General features: G+C 36.6%; 1 protein-coding gene and 1 long non-coding RNA gene across 9 annotated transcripts in view; one reads left to right on the top strand and one right to left on the bottom strand.

Annotated features, from left to right (window-relative positions):
- IMMP2L (inner mitochondrial membrane peptidase subunit 2) overlaps positions 1-21533 on the top strand; it is an 854823-nt gene that overhangs the window by 478583 nt on the left and 354707 nt on the right. The window lies entirely within an intron of this gene.
- On the bottom strand, positions 5626-16227 carry LOC138923812 (uncharacterized). The gene is made up of 3 exons (XR_011437947.1): positions 16121-16227; positions 6079-6144; positions 5626-5762 (listed from the first exon to the last, which is right to left on the bottom strand). It is a non-coding gene; the product is annotated as an uncharacterized lncRNA (long non-coding RNA).

Genomic DNA, 21533 nt, shown 5'->3' with positions numbered 1-21533 from the left:
ATATTTTTCATTTGTTATTGTATTCTTCAGCTTTGGTTGGTTCTTTTTTATATTTTCTATTTCTTTGTTCAAGTTTTCACTGTGTTCCTCTGTTCTTCTCCTGAGTTTGATGAGCATCATTATGACTATTACTTTGAACTCTTTATCTGGTAGATTGCTTATCTTCATTTTGTTTAGTTCTTTTTCTGAGGCTGTCTTATTCTTTCATTTGGAATATATTTCTTTGTCTCCTCGTTTTGCCTAACTCTCTGTATTTGTTTCTATATATTAGATAGATCAGCTATGTCTCCTATTCTTGAAGGAGCAGCCTTATGTAGAAGGTGTCTTGTGGGGCCCAGTAGTGTGGTCTCCCCTGGTCTCTGGAGCCAAGTGCTCCAGGGTTGTTCCCTTTGTGGACAGTGTGTATCCTTCTGTTGTGACTGGGCTGAAATTGCTGTGGGTATGCTGGTGGGCAGGGCTGGCTGCCCAAGTGACTGATTGTAAGTCCCAACTGCAACAGCTTTGGACACACTGGTGGGTGGGGCAGGCCTTTAGTGCAGCTGGATGCAAGGCATGGATGGAACTGTTGCAGGCTCTCTGATGTGCATGGCCAGCCCCCAAGGGTAGGAGCCACTTTGATGGGATGCTGGTCCCAACCAGGGCCACTTACTGGTTCTGGTGAGGTAGGAGGCCACTTTGGAAGGGCTCCCAGCCAAGGCTGCCCACTGAGTGTGGCACGGCAGGTGGCCACTTAGGAGGGGTATAACCATTTCTTTGTCTTAACTAAGAATGCAGTCCAGGATCACACATTGCTTTTAGTTGTCATGTCTCTTCAGACTTTCTTTGTTTTTCATGACACTGATATTTTTTGAATTTTGTAGAATGTCCCTTATTTTGGGTTTTTCTAATGTTTCCTAATGATTGGGTTGAGGTTTTGCATTTTGAAAGTAATACAACTTAAGTACATTTTATCAAGAGGCACATGATGTCAGTTTGCCCCAGTTTTAGTGATAGTAACCTCAATCCCTTAGCATTGGTATTATCTGTCAGATTTCTCTGGTGTAGCATTAACTTTTTTTGGTATTAAGTAATATCTTTTTTGTACATAGTCTATTCCTTACTAACTTTTATGCAATAGTTTTACCATCCCATTATGATTCTTGCTTGAATCAAGTTGTATTATGATGTTTCAACCTGGTTGTTTCTAACTCTCTTATTCCTTTTATGTTTGTCAGTTAGCATCCTATTCTAAAAAATAGCTTTCTCTTCTCCCTTTTTGTTTAGTACCAGTAGGGACTAATGTATTCTTTTTCCCCACAACGAGTTATAAGCTATTACCATCATTATTCATTGTGATTCTTACGTTGTCCCTGATTTGGCAGTGGATAGTATTTCCTTTTAAAATTCTCTTTCACTCATTTGTCGTGACTCCATCATTTTTTCATGGACACTTACTCTCAACAGAGTCTTAGGAAGTCTACTGTAACAAAAAAAATTGTAGTAAAATTCACATAACATAAATGTAATCATTTTAAAGTGTACGGCATACAATTCAGTGGCATTTAGTACATTCATGGTGTTGTGCAACCACTACCTATAGCAAATTCCAAAACATTTTCACCATCCCAAAATAAAACCCCAGACCCCTTAAGTAGTCATTCGTTGTTCTCTCTTCTCTCTAGCTCTTGGCAACCACAAATCTGCTTTCCACCTCTATAGATTTACTTATTCTTGATATTTCATATAAGTGGAATCATGCGATATGTGACCTTTTGTGTCTGGGTTCTTTCACTTAGCATAAAGTTTTATAGGTTCATCCACATTACAACATATATCAGTACAACATTCCTTTTTATGGCTGAATAATATTTCATTGTATGTATATACCACATTTTGTTTATCCATTATCCACTTGTGAACATTTGGGTTGTTTCTACCTTTTGGCAATTGTGAAAAGTGCTGTTATGAACATTCATGTACAAGTATTTGTTTGAGTACCTATTTTGAATTTTGGGGGTAATGGAATGCTGGGTTATATGACAATTCTATATTTAACTTTTTGAGGAACCACCAAACTGTTTTCCACAGTGATTATACCTGTTTACATTCCCACCAGCTGTATGTGAGGGTTACAATTTCTCTACATCCTTGCCAACACTTGTTATTTTACATTTTTTTTAATTCTTACCATTCTAGTGAGTGTGAAGAAGTATCTTGTAGTTTTGATTTGCATTTTTAAATGCTTAATTATGTTAAGCGTCTTTTCATGTGCTTGTTGGCCATTTGTGTATCTTCTTTGGAGAATGTCTATTCAAGTCCTTTCCCATTTTTTTATTGGCACCTGAGCTAACATCTGTTGCCAATCTTTTAATTAATTAATTAATTAATTAATTTTTCTCCCTCTTCTTCTCCCCAAGCCCCCCAGTACATAGTCGTATGTTCTAGTTGTAGGTCTTTCTGGTTGTGCTATGTGGGATGCTGCCTCAGCATGGCTTGATGAGCAGTGCCATATCCATGCCCAGGATCTGAACTGGCAAAACCCTGGGCCACCAAAGTGGATTGCGTGAACTTAAGCACTCAGCCATGGGGGCAGCCCCTCTTTGCCCATTTTTGAAGTGGGTTATTTGATTTTTTGTTGTTGAGTTGTAAGAGTTCTTTATATGTTATAAACTTTTAGTGATACATAACATCATATTACTTAAAAACTAAAAGATATGAATGTTTTTAAAGTCATGATTTTTTCTCATCTGAAATTTAAGTTCAAAGACTTGAATTAACAATACTGTAAAGAAAAATATCAAATATGTAATCCTTTTTAATTTCTTAACTGAAATTTGAAGATGTATCTGTTTATATATACAATCAAGAAATGTAGGTTTGTTCTAGCTTTAAATATTTAGAGTTGGGTTCAAATACCATATGGTGTATCTACTGTCCAAGGCACCTTCAGTGTGGCTGTCACAGCAGTAGTGAATCAGTAGTCCATACTCAACAAGGGGAATCGTTTTATACTCAATTAGTATTTCCCCGATGAGGCTTAATTTGGCAGACTTGTAAAGTGTGGTTTGTGAAAACAGCTTACCCTGGCTAAGTTTTTACCAATCTTTCTTATTCTCTTAATAAAATATTTTCTAATCACCAGTTCCTTTCTAGAAAGATAACATTTTTATTTAATAAAAAAAGGCTTTCTCTAGCCATTATCTCCATAAATTACTTCCCTAAACTCTTATTCATCCCCTGAATACTAATCACTATCGGCCAGGACAGTTATTAGCAGCACAGCCACGGGATGTGCTGCTTTAAACTTCGGTGGAATGTTCAGCATATTGGATCACTTGACATTTTCAGATGCAAAGGCGTCTGTTTGAGGTGGAGCCTGCAACCCATTACAGTTTCATGGTACTCGCTATTTTTCCAAATGGAATTTATAGCTTTCTTTTCATTATTCAAAGTTTCTTTGGAATTTACACATTGGCAAGTGTTTTTCTCACTAGGGTTTTACATCTAGTCCTATATTTCTGACAAAAATGTGAACTACTTTTGCTAAAAACTGTTTTCCTTTCAACCTATAAATCTGTGTTGTGAGATTCTGGGTAATATTTATCACCTCTCTTCTATTATATATGATCTGTTTTTGCAGAAGGGCAGGGATGGCAGATACCCTGAATGTGAAACTTCAGAGATGGCTCTACCAGAGACTGAAATGTGACTTGTTTCATGATATATTTGAAAACAGTGAAAGAACTTTTCGGGGGGACCTTGTCCTATCTTTAGCCCTGGAAACTGCTTCAATAGCACATTCAGGACAGATCTGAAGAGAGCCTGGGGGTCAGTTGTTTGAAATTGGTACAACTCTCTTTCCACGTTAGCTGTCTCTCCAGGAAGGAGACCAGTTCCAAATGACGCCATCTCCCCCGGGCATCTGAGCCCAAAATGGTAATTGGGTGGGGATTAGTGAGAAATACACCTAAGAGTTCCAGAAGAATCCTTGCTTTGTATATCCATATGTTTGGAATCCAAATGCTACTTGACATTGGTCAATATAATCATCAGTGTTCATTATAATTATTAATCTCCAAATAGCAATTAAAACATAATTTAAAACTTTTCTACCTAGAGACAGAATTTTCTAGTTTTATGGACCCCTGATGTTATCCACTATAGCTTTCTAATTTTATAGGTGAAAAAATCCAGGTTCACTACTGTTGATGGTCTATCATTATAGATTAGTTCATTATTATTCCTCATTATACCAAACGTTTGAGTTGAAAGGACATCTAGCAATTCTCTAGCAAATAAATAGCATTTCCACTGCAGCCTGCCCATGGCAGACGTTGCTAATTGTCTCCTTCCTACTGAACACAAAGCCTCCTTCTTGCATGCCCAGCAGTCATTACCAGTAAAAAGGAGTTGGTACAAGGGAAGGAATCTGTTTGCCTTACCATATCTCGTACACTCCCTTCAATTTAAAGGTGAGAAGATTAAAGAAAAATAATAGTGAATTCATTTACTTAGGTTGAAAAAGGAAGCCTTTTCTGAGCAAACCTCTTGACCCTCAGTTTAGCATCCACTCTACTCTGCCAGAGCGTATCCATGCACCCAGCCCTCCCTCATAGCTGAGTACCCGACTAGGGGCTGAGTAAAAAGCTACTCTCTCAAGAAATTTCTCTTTTATTGTTATTGGCAGAGAGATTGCTGGCTTCACCCCCTGATTAGCCCATTAATTCCATGAACAAAAGAACAAAAGGGATTTGTGTTAGATTTCTGAGATGTCTTTTCTAAAACTAGAATGACATCATGGTTTGTTCTGGGAAGTTTAAAGTTTGGAGAATAGACAGAGTGTCTTTCAGCATTGCTATTCTCAGTATTAAGTTTTAGTTGGAAATTAAAAGGAGGTTTTTTAAATTGCTTTTGATAACACTAAGATGTTTTTCTTTCATCGCCTAAAGTTGATATATGTGCTATTATAAATCTAAAAACAACAACTTGGAAAGATTATAGTTTATTAGTTGATGTTTTTCCTCAAAAATATTTTTTGTTTGATTAAAGAATATTTACTAAATTTTAGACCCTACACCTTATGTTTTCTGTCGTTTTATCCCCCAGAACTGGAAAGCACTAGTGTTTTACAAAATATGCATAAATGACAAATTTAAGCTGCATATTGATTTCATGAAAATATGAAGATCAATCACTATTTTTTCTTGATACATTTTGAATATTAATTTATATCAGCTTGGAAATGTGAGAAATTGTTTCATACAGAATACATTTTTCTTTGCCAAAGTTTATTGTGAAATGTTCCTTTTCCGCAATGAAAATGCTGCCTGTCACAGACGTTTTTGCAAAATTATTAGTGATACATGAAATAAATTTAGCCATCTGTCTTCTCATATACTTTACTTCTCTTATTCTATGTTCTCTCTGGTCGCTTTATATATGTATATGTATGCAGGTAAGTATGTATCCATATGTTGGTAAACAGACACTATTCTTCATCACAGTTCATTGACCTATACTGCATAATATTTACATGATTTTATTTATTTATTTTTCTTGCTTCACATTTCAAATGTCCTGATGTCACAATGGTTTAATTCAGGGGTTACTGAGCACTCAGTCAGTCTTCTTTGAAGGATTTTATATCTTTCACACTGCTCACCACTACATCCGCAATCTCTTGCTGAAATTCTCCTTAAGAGACTTTGCCCATGCATTTTCCTGGTTTTCTGCCTATTTCTCTTGCTTTTCCTTCTTATTTCCTTTGTCTGCTTTTCTTCTGCCTGTTGTAATGGAAAGAGAATATTCTCTATCATTGTCAAATCCGGCTTCAAATCTTTCTTTTACCCTTTCTATGTGACTTTAAACAACTTATTTTTACCTCTTTGAGCCGCTATTTTCTTATCTGTGAAATGACATAGTGCTTTCCTGTATCAGTTAAGCTCCTGACAGAAAAGAAAAAAGCCCACTCAGTTTAGAAAAAGTTGAGAAGGATTTATTTTCAGAAGCACTAATTACAAAAGTGTGAGTGGGTATAGGGGAATAACAAGGGAAAGTAGTGCAGGAATGCAGGGCCTGCAGCATCAGAACTAGCCTTACCGATTTCACTTCAGCATCCTCCTTTTCCATCCAGAGGGAGAAGGGATGGGAAGAGTTAACCAGGTTCTAGAATGAAAAAGTGTGTGAAAGAATCATGTAACGCATTCTACCTTAAGGGGAGCAGTGACCTTCTATCAAAGAGGGACACAGCCAGTCTGAGATAGTCCTACCGAGAGAGAACCACATGAATAAATGCCAGCTTCTTTACCTTCCGTCTCTCTAGCCTTCATCTGGGCTCCCAATTGGCTGTAATCAACCTTGAGGTAAAAGTTGAACCCATTTATATAATCCATACAGGTCAGCTTCCCAAGTCAGAGATCATGCTGGGTGTAAGAGTTTAAGCCAACTACAAAGTCAGAGGCAAAAGTCCCTTAAATTGCCTACTTCTGATACCACTTGCATTTTGGGAGGAGGTTCTCAAAACCGCCTTCAGATTCTATAATTTGCTAGAAGACTCACATAACTCACTGAAAACTATTTACTCACTCTCATGATTTATTATTAGGAAAGGATAATACAGACTTAAATTAGCTAATGAAAGAAGTACATAGGGCACAGTCTGGGAAAGCACCAAATGTGAAGCTTCCATTTCTCCTTCCTTGTGGAGTCAGGACATGTTACTTTCCTGGCATCAGTGTGTGACAATATGCATGTAGTATTGCCAACCAGGGAAGCTCACCCGAGCCTTGGTGTTCAGAGTTTGTACTGGGGCTGTATTACACAGGCATGATCCAGTCATTGATTGCTGATGTGGTTGATCTCAGTCTCTAGGTGGACTGAGACTATGTGCCCCAAAGCCTCCATCCTAAGTCACATTGTTGGGTTTGCTGGCATGGCAGCCCCTGCCCTAAATGTTACCGTTAGAGTATCCAGCATGACCCAAGGCTCCCAGGCTCCTAAGATTACAAGAGCATAGAGATTACTTCCCAGAAGACAAGGGCAAAGGCCAGACCTCATTTTGGCTGAGGTTGGATTCTTTACTACACAGGGGAAAAGAATGGAGAATGGAATGGATCTGGAGGGGCAAAAGTTGGCTACTAGGCCCATTGCCTTTAAGAATTACTTCAAAGATTAAAGGAAATAACCAATGTAAAGCATCTCCTGTGCTACCTGGAACATGGTCCCTATCTATTTAAAATGTTATATTCCTAAACAGTTTCTTGGATCCTTCTCTCCTTTTACTTCAAAAATAGCATTTGTTTCTGACTTATCCTTTGGTTTTTTATGATTCTCATATGTTAAAATCTCATTCATTTGTCTATTCTTTGTTCATTAATTTATTCACTAAATAAGTATTTATTGAGTATCTATTTTATCCCAGTACAGAAGTTGTTCTTGTCCTCATAGAATTTATGGTCTACTATGTGAGACAAACAAAGACCAAACCAGCCAAACACACACACACGTTTGCGTACACACAAGTAAACAGAAAATAAAATAGCTCAAAATTGCAGAAAATACTTTAAGGAGAATAAAGGGTGCTGAGTCAGTGAATACCAGTGGAACCCTATTGAATGGGGAAGGAGATAACTTTAAAGCTGAAACGCTAAGGTTCGGAAGGAACCAGCTCTGAAATGATCTGGTGGTGATGGAGGAACATTCCATACAGAAAGAATAGTATTTACTGAGACAGGAAAGAGCTTGGTATGAAGAGTAAGTGAAAGAATATACATGTGGTTAGAATATATTGTGAATGAAGGGCTGTGAACATAGATTTTAATGAAAGTGTCACAGGAATATCCCTGAAAGGCCATTAGCAAATAAGTGAAATCATTCAATTTACACTTTTAAGTATTACTTTGGCTGCACTGTGGAGAATCAATGTTTTGAAAACTGAATGGGAACAGGGCAGTTTGGAACCCTAGAGACCTCTTAGAAGTCTATTAGAGCTGTCAGAGTTGAGAGTGGCATGGGTGATTGAGGTCGCAGTGAACATGTTGAAGAGCCTGTGGACTTGAGATAGATTTGGAGGTAGGTTTGATAGTACTTGCAGATGAGGAATGTGAGGGAGAGGTAGGAATGCAGCATAATCCCCAGCCACCTCTACCCAACTCACTCCCGCTTTGAGCTGTTGGTGTCAGTCTGTGAGCCATGAATCTCCCTGGATTCACAGCTTCATCATCTTTAGTCCCTACAAACAGTCCTGCTTAGACTTCCAAGTATCTAAGATCAACAATCCACTTTGCCTGGATACTGAAATCCAGACTCAGCCAGTCAGCCCAGGCTCTCTGTAGATTGGTCCTGGCCTTTCCTGCTTTATTGAGTACCTCTTCACTGGCGTATATGGGTCACTAGCCAGTCAGATTTGTTGCTATGCTCTGAGTTGCATGCCCACTTCTCTCCAGTCTGTGACCTTACCTTAGCTTAAATTATTTGCCTTATTCACCACTGAAATCTCATTTGTTTTTGAAAACTAACTGATATGACATCTCCTGTATGAAACTCTTCCCCTATCCTCACACCTACCCCATGGAGTTCAAGAACTAGACTAAATGTTTATGTTAACGCTCATAGACGTGCATTTTAGAAATGCAACCAGATGCATGTAAACAAGCACCATTCTATTCCGAGTCTATTTTACCTTTCATTATGCATAAGAAATTATAGAAATTTGGGGATTTTTAAAAAAAGGCATTGAGCTCTATTTGGTCTAAGTCCAGGAAACATAATGCCGCATGTTTCTTATATTTTGTGAGAGTGAAATTCATCTAAGTAAGTGAAATACCTAAACTTTTAAGACAGTATCTGAATTGAAACAGAGAGAACGCAAGCTCTCAAAATATTTACAGTGTCCCTTCTCCCAAGCAGCTTAATTTTAAATCAGTGATCCATATTGATGCATCATGATAATTAACTTTTACTGAGTTCTTAATGTGTCACAGGCATTGCCCTAGCAGTTTACATGAATTAATTCATTTAGTCATTTGAAGAAAACAAGGATATGCGTACTAAATGATCTTCATTGTGTAGATTTAAGACTGAGGCTTAGAAGACTGAGATAATTTGTCCCAAAGTCTTATGACCAGTAAGTCCTTGAGCCAGACTCAAACACCTTGCTTCCTGAGCATGCCCAGCTCTGAACCCCACTATTATGCCTCTTAATAGCACCCCCATGTCATACAATGACTGTAACACTGAAGGTTATGTTCAGGCATGCTGCAGGAGAAAAGTGGAATTCTTGAGTAGTATTGCACTTTGTAGATTTATATTATCAGATTTTCCTGAAAGGTCAGAATATAATAAGGTACATGGGTAAAATAATGTGATTTCTTATATAAAAGCCACAGGAATGCAAAATTGATGGCATTTTTAAACTTGAGTTGTGATAGTACCTGCAAATGCAGTTAAGATAAATGAATGACTAATTCACATAGTCTTTCTGAATTGTCAGTAATAGGCTTGGGTAAAAAGGTCATATCCATCTTGATAGCAAATGAATATTTATTCTAAAAAAATTTGCTTTTTTGGCTTCCTCAAGTTTATTACACCGCTGTTTACAAAAATAAATCAGTGAAGACTTGGCACATTACAGACTCTGTTTTCTAGACTCTGAAAGAAATGCTGGCAATGTTTCCATTAGCTTAGTAACTAATGAGACAGCATTGGCTACTTTCACAGGACTTGGATTCTGGAAGGAACAGCTCTTTTTTTCACAATTAGGTATTTAATCTTAAAGTTATTACCATATGCTGTAGAGTCAAAATATATTTATATGTACATACCCAGAAAGAAAATGCCCTACCTTGTTATGGCATATAGACAGCTATAATTTTAGACACTTGAAGTCGCCAACATGAAAAGGCAAGGATATTAAGTTTACCCTTGGGGAGAATTTACTCTGTTGTCTTCTGCTAAAATTTTGAGCAGTAGCTCAATGCCTGTCCCACTTGGTCAGCAGAATACATAAATGATAAATGTCTGTGCCAAAATATATAAAATCAATTCACTGAACATTTATTGAGTACCCTATATGTTCTACCACTATTTTAGAGACTGGGAGAAGAAAGGTGTTGACAAGATAGAGTCTTCCCCTGATGAGGTGTCTAATATAGCAGGGGAGATAGGTCTGTAAATAACTAAATGTTTTAAGGAACTAAAAGCTGGGTACTATGGACTATTATAGTGAGCTGTAGAGAGGAAAATGCTTAATTTTCTCTGGACCAATTAGAGAAGGCTTAAGTTTTTCATAATCCTATATATGAATATATAAATTCAAATACTTTAAGCAGCATTCTTAATTTCATCTCAGTTTATGGTCCTGTTTTATATGGCTAAGGTACAGCCTATTGAACTACCACTGATACACTGAGAAAGGGAACATAAGGAAGGAAGAAACGTGGTGAGAAAATATAATGACTTTTTTAAAGAAAAATAAAGACAATTATTTCAGTTGTTCAGTTCAGTTTTCAACGTTTTAGTTTTTTTAAAGTAGAAATTTTTAGTAGGGCTCAAGTCAGTACATGCGAGTCATTTGTTGAAGGTGGGTGTTCCCTAAGACTTTTGTTAATTTCTCTGAAGGGTGGGGAAGATGACAATAATTGGGATAACTCTTCTTTGGTTTATATGCTGATATATTTTGGGGTTCCTAAAGCTTCATACTTAAGAAAGATGGAGTAGAAGGTAGTGTGGAAAACTGAGCTAGGTAGATTTATTCTTCTTCCCTTAGTTGTCTCATTTTTATCGATACTAAGAACTTAATTTTTTGAAATATATAACCTAAAGAATCATGTTCTCTTTAACTGTAATATTATTTGTGATTTGGTCCTGAGTTTGTATTTAATGGGAACAAACTGTGACCTCCAACACCAAGAACTCTTCTTAGTTTAAGCTTATCCTTTACAAGAACTGCTTTTCTTTTATATCTGAAGTTTGAATTATTTCAAATAGGCTACCCGGTATATTTCAGAATTGAGTCTAAAATACACATTATAATTTTGTGTAGTCATGGTGTAAATTTTTATAGATGCATTTTTATTAATTGTCTTTTATTTGAACTCATAATAACTGAAAATTATCTTTGAAGTGACAGCCTGAGTTAGAACAAATGTGGCTTTATTCTCCCTTTGGGGTGCCTGCGTCTACTTTTATATGGATTTGTAGAAGAAAAGAGACAAGTTTATGTGTTTATGGAAATTCAAGGCATTATAATTTTTACTTGACCAAATTCTGCCTTTTGCAGAAATGGAAATGATAGTTACCTTGGGCTTGTATATTGTGATGGTGAAAAATCTGCTGAAAAACCTATAGAACAAAATTTTAATAACCTTTCATTTACGATACATATATATACATACGTATGCTATACATATGTGCATATATATAACGTATATATGATTGAATAGATTTCTTATGGATAATAGTGTTTTACAATGACCACATATTTTATAGTAAAGAAAGGCGTTTTTACAGTGATTATTTGATTATTTTCTTTCTATTGCTAATTAAAGGTGGCATTTCATCTGGCTTGAAAGCATCAAATACTACTTAATGAGCATCCAGTTAATGAGAATTTTGACCTATTGGTTAAGCTAATATCCGTGATCCCGAAAACTACATTTATTAGATTTAAGGGTACTAGTGCCACTGACAAGTATTGTTTCACTGTAAATCTTGACTTATAGGTTGTCATTTATTCAGTTCCATTTAATATGTATGCAGATTCCTATGAATGGTAAATGTTGTTAAGCCTTCTTTAAAATAAATGTCCACAGGACGTTAACCAAGGGATCACTTTTATTTGTCATGTTATTTTAAGAATGTTTATATTTCTCTTCAGTGAGACTTGTTTGGGTGTTGGGCTGTAATAAATATGAATTACAACTGAAAAATTATTATTTTAAGACCAACTTTCTATCATGTTTTTTTCTCTGAGGATGATTAGTTCAAAGCAATATAATTCTCTCCAATCTTCTGGAGAGATAGAAGAGGCAGATGGCTAGTGCCTAGCTCATGGAAGACATCAGTTTGTACTAGGTGCAAGCGTGATGCCAATGAATCAAATATAGGAAGCAGGCTCTGAGAAATGCAGAGAAGGGGAAATGTGATTCATGAGCGAGCATTCTTAAATTAGTTACTATCAGTGGGAGCCAAAATGTCATGTCCTTTATGAACTCAAAAAAGAATGTTATTTACAATTTGGAAAAGTTATATCTGTGAGAAAAAATGAAAGAATTCAAGGTAATTACATCTAGAAGTGAAATCCAGCTGAATATGATAAACTGTTAGGTAGATTTGGGGTTCTGCTATAATTATTATGAAAGGACTTCACAGTAAACATTTTAAACACCTAAAATTCAGAACAATGTTGATATATGAACATATTTAGAGGTATTTAACCCTGTAAGTGTCTTTCCAAGTAAATAGTTAAAATAGTGCATAAATATAAGAGCTTTCTTTCTTCTACTTTTACATCTTGGGCTTCGTCTTGACTTTAGTCCTAAGAGGCAGGAAGAAGATATCACTGAACAAAATTATTGATGCCATTCCCCAGACTTATACGGTTGACAGAGTGTCGTTAGTATAGTGTCTTATGTAATTGAATATGATATAGTTGATAAAGCCTGTGTTAGTGTTATTCACTTTATTTTTACTAGAAGACTTTCATTAATAGCCAATTCTGTTAATTAACTAGTATACCATGCTACATAGGAATGAATAGACTCAGAGACACATTATTTTTTTAAATAAATAAACAACTTACTCTGAAATACATCTTTAAATATCAAACTAGAGATGAATTTAAAATAACAGCTTATTGATGTTAGGCTTTGATAAAATATAAATCATACAAAATATTTAAAAAATGGTAAATGTCATGAATTTCTATCAAATGTGCCAATTCTAAAAGCAGTAGCCTAATTATGTAATTGCCACCCTTCTGGCAATCTAATACATTTCTGGTATGAGCATGTACTAGCCACTAGAAATCTATCCATCATATCCCAAGATTATAAGAAGGCATGTTTAAATATATGTGTATCTGCTGGTTAGGCTGTTGTTTATAGACTTACAAGTCATTCCTCTCACTCCCTCGAATTCCCTCATTCCTCTACCCACTCTATCCTTTGAAGCCTAATGGATCATTTTTCAGTTGGACACTCTTATACATTCTTAACCGTGTACAACAATTAAGCTTCTGCAGAGGGGTAAAGAACTGTGTCCCAAGGGTCCAATCCAAGAAGGCAATTGAGTGCTTCGCTGAAGCAGGCAGGGGTCAGAACAGAATTGAAAGCAGCCCGCAGTAGACAGGCAGTAGCAAGCAGAGAGCAAGGCCCTGGCGAGGTGTGCGAGCAAGGTAGGTAGAGAATCCAATAGGTATCTTAGCAATGGAAGAAGCTTCCAAAGAGGAAGTAAGGGCAGTAGAAGTATTAGAGTCCTTGCCTTCTGAGGTAGGGGGTTCCAGACCTAGAACCACCTTCCAAGACAGGTCAACCTCTGTGTGGAGAAAGGAGTGGGGGAGCGGGTGGTCAGTGCTACTCCTCCTGGCCACTTTTGAGCCAACCCAACTATTTCGTTTCCTGTTAATTTATTGCTATTTTTCATTTTTCAAGTGGAGAAGCTTCCCATTGAGCCTGTGATTTAACTGATAACTCTCTTCAATCCTTTACTATATTTTCTTCAAATTTATCACATTGAGAAGACTTTTTCTGAACTGTTGAAGAATTGCCCAGTGGAGAAAGGAAACTGTAGAGAGGTTTTCTTCCTGCCGTTGGTTTTTAGAGCCTGACGTGGGGAATGCTCTTTCCCACAGAGAGAGGTGCTGGCAGAGATTCATTTTCCTCCGGCGGCACCACCTCTCCCAAAGAAGGCATTTCTCGTCATGGTGTACAGCTTGAAAAGTCTCTACACTTCTGTGGTAACCAACATCCTCCAGTGTGTGTCCGAGACAAACGTCTGCAGGGATTTATGTGCTCAGTTCCTGAGGCATAGCTCATTGGCAAAGATAATTCTGCATGAGCAACCATTTGACATTTCTTAGGTACATTTAAATTGTGCATTGCAAAGACTGCAAATGGTTTAATTGGGCCATTTGGTGTGCCCCGATGCCACGCGTGCATGTCAGTTGATCTCCCTTTGATTGTTTCTTCAAAATGAAGTATTTTTTAATGTCTTCAAGACAGGGAAGCGATCATGGTTAAAAAATAGGTGAAAGAGAGAAAAGGACATTTAAAAAGTCAAAACAGAATGATTAAAAAAACTTCTGTCTCTAAGGCACAGATTTTAAAAAACTGAGACATCTATGTATAGATAAATTTTTACATGCCTGTATGTTAAAATATATCAAATAGAATTATTTTTAACTGCATTCTTAAAAATATGTTTTCACAAAGAAGATGGTGGTCTTAAAGATTTTAGTACTCTAATTTGCTTCTTTCCCCAGTGACGCATTTTTCTCTTTTCCTTATGTTGCAAATTACCACTTCACTGATTCTTCTCTTAGTAATGATTCATAGAAATCCAGTTTCTCTTTGAAAATGATTTGTGTCTTTCCTAGATTACCTTACCTCACTACCATAAAGACCTTGATTAATTTGAATTAAAATACTAAATACAAAATGATTAATTTGTTTAGCAATTAAGAATTTTAATATTCTGTAATTTGATATAGTTCTCTCTGGCTGAGTCTTGTGGAATTGATTCAGCAGAGATACACTTATTTATCAGAAGATCATTTGGTACATTTGGCAATGAATCGAGTTTCCATCCATGTGTTTCTTGGGATTCTTTCTCAACTGTATTTTATTGTTTGCCCTCTGGTACAGAGCTAAGCTTATGTGGTGCTGAATTTAGGTGGGAGAAAACAGAAACAACCCATTAGGAGGAGACGGAAAGAGCAGAGAATGACCAAACCTAGAAGATGGTTATTAATTTAGGCCCTAGAGCTGGAGAAGCCCCTGTTCAGAAGGGGAAAACTAGACTAAAAAATCTCTCTCTCTGCTTTTCCTGACGCCTATTAATACTTACCAATATTTTTTGTTACCTATTCTAAACAAGAGGCCACTTATGATATAATCAATCATGATTCTTGTTAAAATATTACAATCTCAGGTTAAAAAAAGATGTTTCAATATATAACTGCTTTGAAGATTTTTTGTCTTGCCTTCGGTGATTAGTCAAAATTAGAGTGAATCTACTTTTCTTATTACAGCCAATTTATATCTCAAAAGGTAGACATTTCTCAATATTTTTTCCTAGGAGATATTTAAGTATGAAAGCATGAGCTCTAGTAAATCTCTGAGAATTTTTATACAAATATAAGCAGCTTTACGGTTATAGAGAAATTTTTATTTAAGGGCTTCAAAACACTTTAGAAATGTTTTCTGATGGTAATAAGAGTAGATGTGACTCTTCAGAATGCACAGAACCAGGGCTGAGCTCAGGTTTCTTTGTCTTGCGTTCCATTCATTGGATGCATTTACTCAGGAAGCTTCCCTGGAGGCTTTCTCAGGCTCCCTAGGGGAAGTATTCAGTGGTCTTAAAAACAAAATAACTTAGTGACATAAGAGAAAAACAAAACACGGTTTCTGACAAAATGGGAATCAACGGTCACATGCTAGCCTCTCTTTTTCGAGTTGACGAGATGCAGAAAAATACTTAGACCATTAAAAAAAAATCTCCTGCCCTCCCTTTGAAGAATGCTGAATAGTTTTCTTTCATTCATTGTTTCCCAATAACTCTTAAGTCAGCTTTCTCATCTGTTAATTTCTTTTCCTGTAATCAGCTCGCTCAGCCTTCACTGAGGTTTTCCAAACAAGAGGCCTGATGACTGAAACAGCTTGAGTGTATCCTGTGCTTTCCCATTAACCCAGTTCTGATATCTTTTAGAGATATCCCATGGATACCACAGATGCATATTTTTAGGGATAAAAAAACAGTCTTGAAAGGATATGGTACGTATTAGGCACAAATGTGATTGAATCCAAAAGGGCGTATTTCCTGGGATTGCGTCAATAGCTAGACAGTAATTAGTCCCAACATTGAGTCGTCTCTAAAACTGAGACTTAAACTACCAAAATCCACACACAGTAGATCATTCACATACCTGGCAAAATCACTTGAAGAAGACTGGCAATCTCCCGGGCAAAAAGCAGAATGAGAGCTTTTCACTTTAAACCAGACTATGTAACATTAACATATCTAACAAAAGAATTTATCCATAGGCAGGAGGTAAGAGAGGGTGGGGTAACAGTTTCAGTATCTTTTGATATTGAGTGGATACTTCACATTGGTTGTTTTCTTTATTAGTCACAACCACCCTTTAATTATGTTTGTTATCTCTGTTTTGCAGATGGGAGAACTGAGCTCATAGAGGTTAACTTAATTTCCCCCAAAGTTTAGAAGGCAAAAGTGACAGAGTAGCAATTTGAAATATGGTGAATTTGGCTTCAAAATATGTAAAGTTCTTTACTATACTGCCCCAGTAGCATCAATTTCTGTGCAGTGAAAGTTTTTAGGGGAATTAGAAAAGGGTTTTGTGAATGGGAAATCTAGGATTATCCAACAAGTGCGTATTGAGTGCTTGTTATATACTTCATTCCTAGAAATGAAACTGTTGGAGCACAATCATTTTAACAGCATGACTAGAATGAAATAACTCTCAGAGTTTGGGAATGTCCCCCTCCCCCACTTCCTATCACTCTTCCTCACACCTGGTTCAGGAAACTCAAAACTCAAACCTTTGACCAGGGAGAGATGAATTATGTTCCTTAGAATTTTTAGGTAGGGCTGAGACCACTATGTCCCCTGTGCTCCCAAATGGTATATTCCTTGGCTCCTTTAATTCCCATCTTTCCCTCCTGGGAAGGGGTGGGAGTCACAGCACATGGGTAAACTTTCCCCAAGGATGTAGTGTTTCCTATTTCTGTTTTCATCCCTTTACATCTTCGAAGTAGGTGTTAAACTGCAGAACTGTTTTTTGACTACTTCCTTTGCAAGTCCTGCAAAAGTCGGCTGGCATTTTGCTTGTGCTTTGGAATTTATTTGGAAGGACTTGACTTTGAGAACTTTTGTTCTTAGCCTTTTGGGGCTTCAGATAAACTGGGACAAACAGACCCAATTCAATTTCCTGTTGTTATGTACTGTTTTGCAAAGAAAGAGAATTCACTAAGTAATATAGAATTTAGGTGGATCAAAGGGAACAGATGTTCCGAAGTAATGACCAGCTTCTTTCTAAGAGTGATCAGTTATCAAGAATTTTAAAGGAATTAAAAAATTTAAAGACTAAAGAGTTTAAAAAGTCACTTAACTATGGGCTGACGTCATAATATCCTATAAAACTTTTTAAAGGTATCATAAAAATCAATGCCCTAAGTTTTAAACAGAGCAGTTTCTTTAGTATTGTAATTTTGGAAGATCCCCTGGAGGTGTTTGGTTATCAGATACAATGGTGTACATTTAAATTAGTCTCTGCTAGTGATTGTGAATATCCCAGTGTAACAACTCTGAGTCCACTTAATAGACAATTTTTCTTGGATTTCAAACTGATGCATATAGTATTTGGGTATGTTCTGATCCCCTTTGGTGGCATTTACCAGCTTATGTAAGAGGGGCACAGCTTACAGAGTCTTACCACAGAAGAATGGGTCTTGAGGTCAGTTTGTTATATTAGTTCAGTGGTTGCAACAGCATTTTTAGCTAATACTGCTTATAATTGATTAAATCAATGAGTCTAAAGTATATTTTTAATAAAAACCTAATAGACTTCAATACATGGCTCTACCCAAATTGCTGTGTTTCTCAAGATTACCATAGTCATTAAAAAAAAATCTATGTTCTTTTTTCACACATAGAATAGAAAAGGTGAAAGTTTTAAATCTGAGTGAGGCTAAGAAGATGCAGTTATTGGAGTTCTATGCTTTGGGGAAGCTGACTACCACTTTAAATAGAAATCAGAACAGTCCGCCCAGATTGCAGAGTTCAGGTGTTGGGTTCGTGAGCTGATCTGCAAATCCAGTCTCAAAAGCTGGGGAGAAAGTTCTGGCCAGCATTATCCCAGCTCACTTCGTGCCTCTTGGTTTCCTCGAATAAGGAAAGGAATTGTTGATGATCTTTTAATAAGGAACTAGTCGCTTAGCTCTCACTTTAAGACACTGTCAATACTAATTCATTGTGGTCCTAAGTGAAATAACCAGATCACTTGCAAACTAAACATGCCTGCATTTCCTTTCCTTTTTGTTTTTGTGGGGTCTTTTTGGTCAACCTTTCTGATATTGGTTATCTTATCTCTGGCTCCTCTACTTTTCCTTGGATGGACATTGGCATTTGAATCCCACTTACAAATCCCTAAAGAAATACCATGTAGGAACTGGCAAAGTACTTATCAGATGCGTGTCCTAACTTTTCAGACTTGAATAAAGAACTGCTGCTTGTACAAGTATCTTCCAATAAAATGCTGAACATGCTTGTATGACTTAACCTTACCAACTCTCAGGAACACTTAGAATAACTCTTTATATGAAGGCCCTTTTTCATCTCTTCTACTGAAACCTCATAAAATATTTCTCTGTGACACTTGAGAGGCAGTATGTGTCTTGTCTCCTTTGGTTGCTCTGCACCCTTGTCTTTAGTATTACTATTTCTGGAGGTAGTGGGTCTCTGGTGAGTTACCAGTTTAGTGATTAGATGGTTAGAAACTTTCACCAGGCTTTAGACCCTTTAAATAAGTGATTCTCAAACTTATCTACATATTGGAATTCCCTGGGAAGCTTCAAGAAATACAGATGCCTGGGCCCCATATCCAGAAGGTGATTTAATTAGCTGGCAGTGTGGCCTGGGTTTGGAATTTTTTAAAAAAAAGATCCCCAGGTAATTCCAATGTGCAGAGTATTTTGGGGATCACTGCATTCAAATCATCTAGGGAGCTCTGAAGAATATTGCTGCTTAAACCCCAACTCACACCAAACAAATTGGAACGTTTGGGATTGGGGCTTAGGTTGGTGTGTAGCTAGGATTGCCAACCACTGCCTCAGAGAAACTCAAACGTTGATATCTTTCTTAAAAATAACTGAAAACTTAATTATTTATTAGTCCTTCAGTCAATTATTGAGTAGTTTCTAAATAGTTGGGTCTATGAAAATTTACTAAGCATTTTAACGAAACATGCAATTGTGAGTTTGTATTATCCATCCTATCTCTAAATAGTCTATAGAAAATGAGTATGAGTTGGCTCACTAATACTTCCAAGTAAAGACAATTGACAAGAAGTGATTATATCTGGGTTTCCCTGCTGCCAGTTATCTTGCTTCATAGTCGTTCTAGCAGTCTCTCTTACTGAACTCCCTGTCATCTCTTGTAGTGCCACTGACTTGTGGCTGTAGATGTTGCTAGACCTTTATAGATTTCTCCCCTCGAATTAGCTCAGGAATCATCTGTAACTAAACATATTGTAGTCATCAACTACCCTTCCCTACCAAGGATTTTCTAGCTATATAGAGGTTCAGTTCCCTTTGTCCATTAACTCTACCAATATTATTAGCACTTTCTATGTACAATGTACATTGTGTACACTGGGAATGCAACTTATGCATAAGTCATGGTCCCTGGCTTCAAGGAAACTCACAGGCTATTCCATTTCATTATGATGAATGCTAAGATAGTGGTAAATGCAGAATGCCAAATATCTATTTTTTTGATATGGCCACTAGGAAAAGTGGCTCACCAGGCAATAAACACTTGCTCTCTTGCTCCTTCTTTTTTGAAATTGGATTCAGTAGATTTCTTCACTGTCCTCAGGCAGATATATATATATATATATCCTGTATCCCTTTTCCTCCTTACACTGATCAGCAGTCTGCTGAGGAGAGAGACTTAATACGTTACCAGTGTTGAGATTATATTTATCTGTTAACAATGGTGGTTCATGCACTTTCTGTATACCTCTTAAATGGCAAATGGAGTATATTCTCTGAAGAGCTAGGCTCACTTTAGTGTTTTATTCTCATTTAATTTGTTTTACAATACTTCCTCTGAGGTAGGTATCTTCATTTCATCTTCTAAATAGAAATAGCAGGAATCTACATAAAAAGATTATAGCAGATGTGAAAGAATGTGAGAGAAAACTAAGTTTTCCTATTTATATTCAGTGAATTTTCTATCAAATGACATAAACTTTGAAAGGTTGTTAATGCATGACTTTGTTCTATGAAGAGCTTCCTTCATAAAATATATGAAGGGCTTCCAGGCTACTCTCTGAGTGGGTCGTGGTAATGCTTTGTCATATTGTATAGCTGTTACTATCTTAAGTAGAACAAGCACCAAGGGAAGATGTTTGCCCTCTGAAGGGTTTAAGAATCTCTCCTAATGGTGGATGCTGAACCTTGCTAAGTAGCTCCCCATTGCCAGCCCGAAGAGTGTGATCCTGCATGATTGAAGGCAGAGTTAAGAATCTCATTCGTAAAGGGAGCAATTCTTTATTACTCCCAGATTTTAAAAAGTTGCAATTAATAGCTATCCCATCTAAAAATGTGCCAGATTGTTTGCTATATGAACTATAAGCATAGGCTTTTGAGGCCAGTGATTTTCTACATTTACACTATCTTCCTCTACAAAGGCATTCAGTATATCTAAACCACCCATGTTAATATCAATGTTTTTATCCATTTTTAATACAAAATTTTCTTATTTTTAATACCCTATTATCAGTTAAGCTTCTGAAAACCTTTTACCAATTTCTGTATTTACTGTTACTTCTAGTTCTTTCTCTGGGTTCACTTTTCTTTTTGCTGAAGTCAAGGACAGATCCAGTTTTGTGGAGCCTACAGCTAACACACTTTTGGGATCTTCTTTTAATAAAATACAAAATCAGGAATGGAATTGTATACATACATACATATATATATATATATATATATTTATAATAGGAAAAGAAGACCCAATAATTACAGAAGCCTTAGAGATTCAGGTCCTTTCCTTCTGAAATCTCTGTAAGCACTTTTCCAGATTTGCCCCATTGATATCTTTTCCCTCTCTGTCTGGAACACTCTGCAATGTCCAACAACTCCCAGAATTGGGACCTGTGCAAATGAGGGGTCTTGAAGCTTAAGTTTCAGTAGTTTATACTAAATCCTCCTCTGACTGATACTCGCGCTTTATTTGGCTCATTCTTGATTGATGGTTAGATGGTGTGAAGTTCTATTGCCTTCAACATTTTGAAGATAATATTTAATAGTCTTCTGTAATCTGCTGCTAATGAGAAATCTGCTGCCAGTCTAATTATCTTCTTCTATAGATGATCATTTCTTTCTGGTAGCATTTAAGCTTCTTTTTTTATCTTAACATATTACAATTTCCCGACGATGGTTCTACAAGTTGATTTCTTTTTGTTTTCTTGCTTGGTGCTCAGTGTCTAATTTCCCACATAACTTTCTTCAGTTCTGGAAGCTTCTTATCCATCATCTCTCCTAATGTTGTTTCTCTGCCTTTCCTGCTTTTGTCTTCTTGTATAACTCTTATTGAAT

This window comes from Equus caballus, chromosome 4, assembly GCF_041296265.1.
Source record: "Equus caballus isolate H_3958 breed thoroughbred chromosome 4, TB-T2T, whole genome shotgun sequence".
Classification (NCBI taxonomy): domain Eukaryota; kingdom Metazoa; phylum Chordata; class Mammalia; order Perissodactyla; family Equidae; genus Equus; species Equus caballus.
This window is presented reverse-complemented; position numbering and strand designations above follow the sequence as displayed.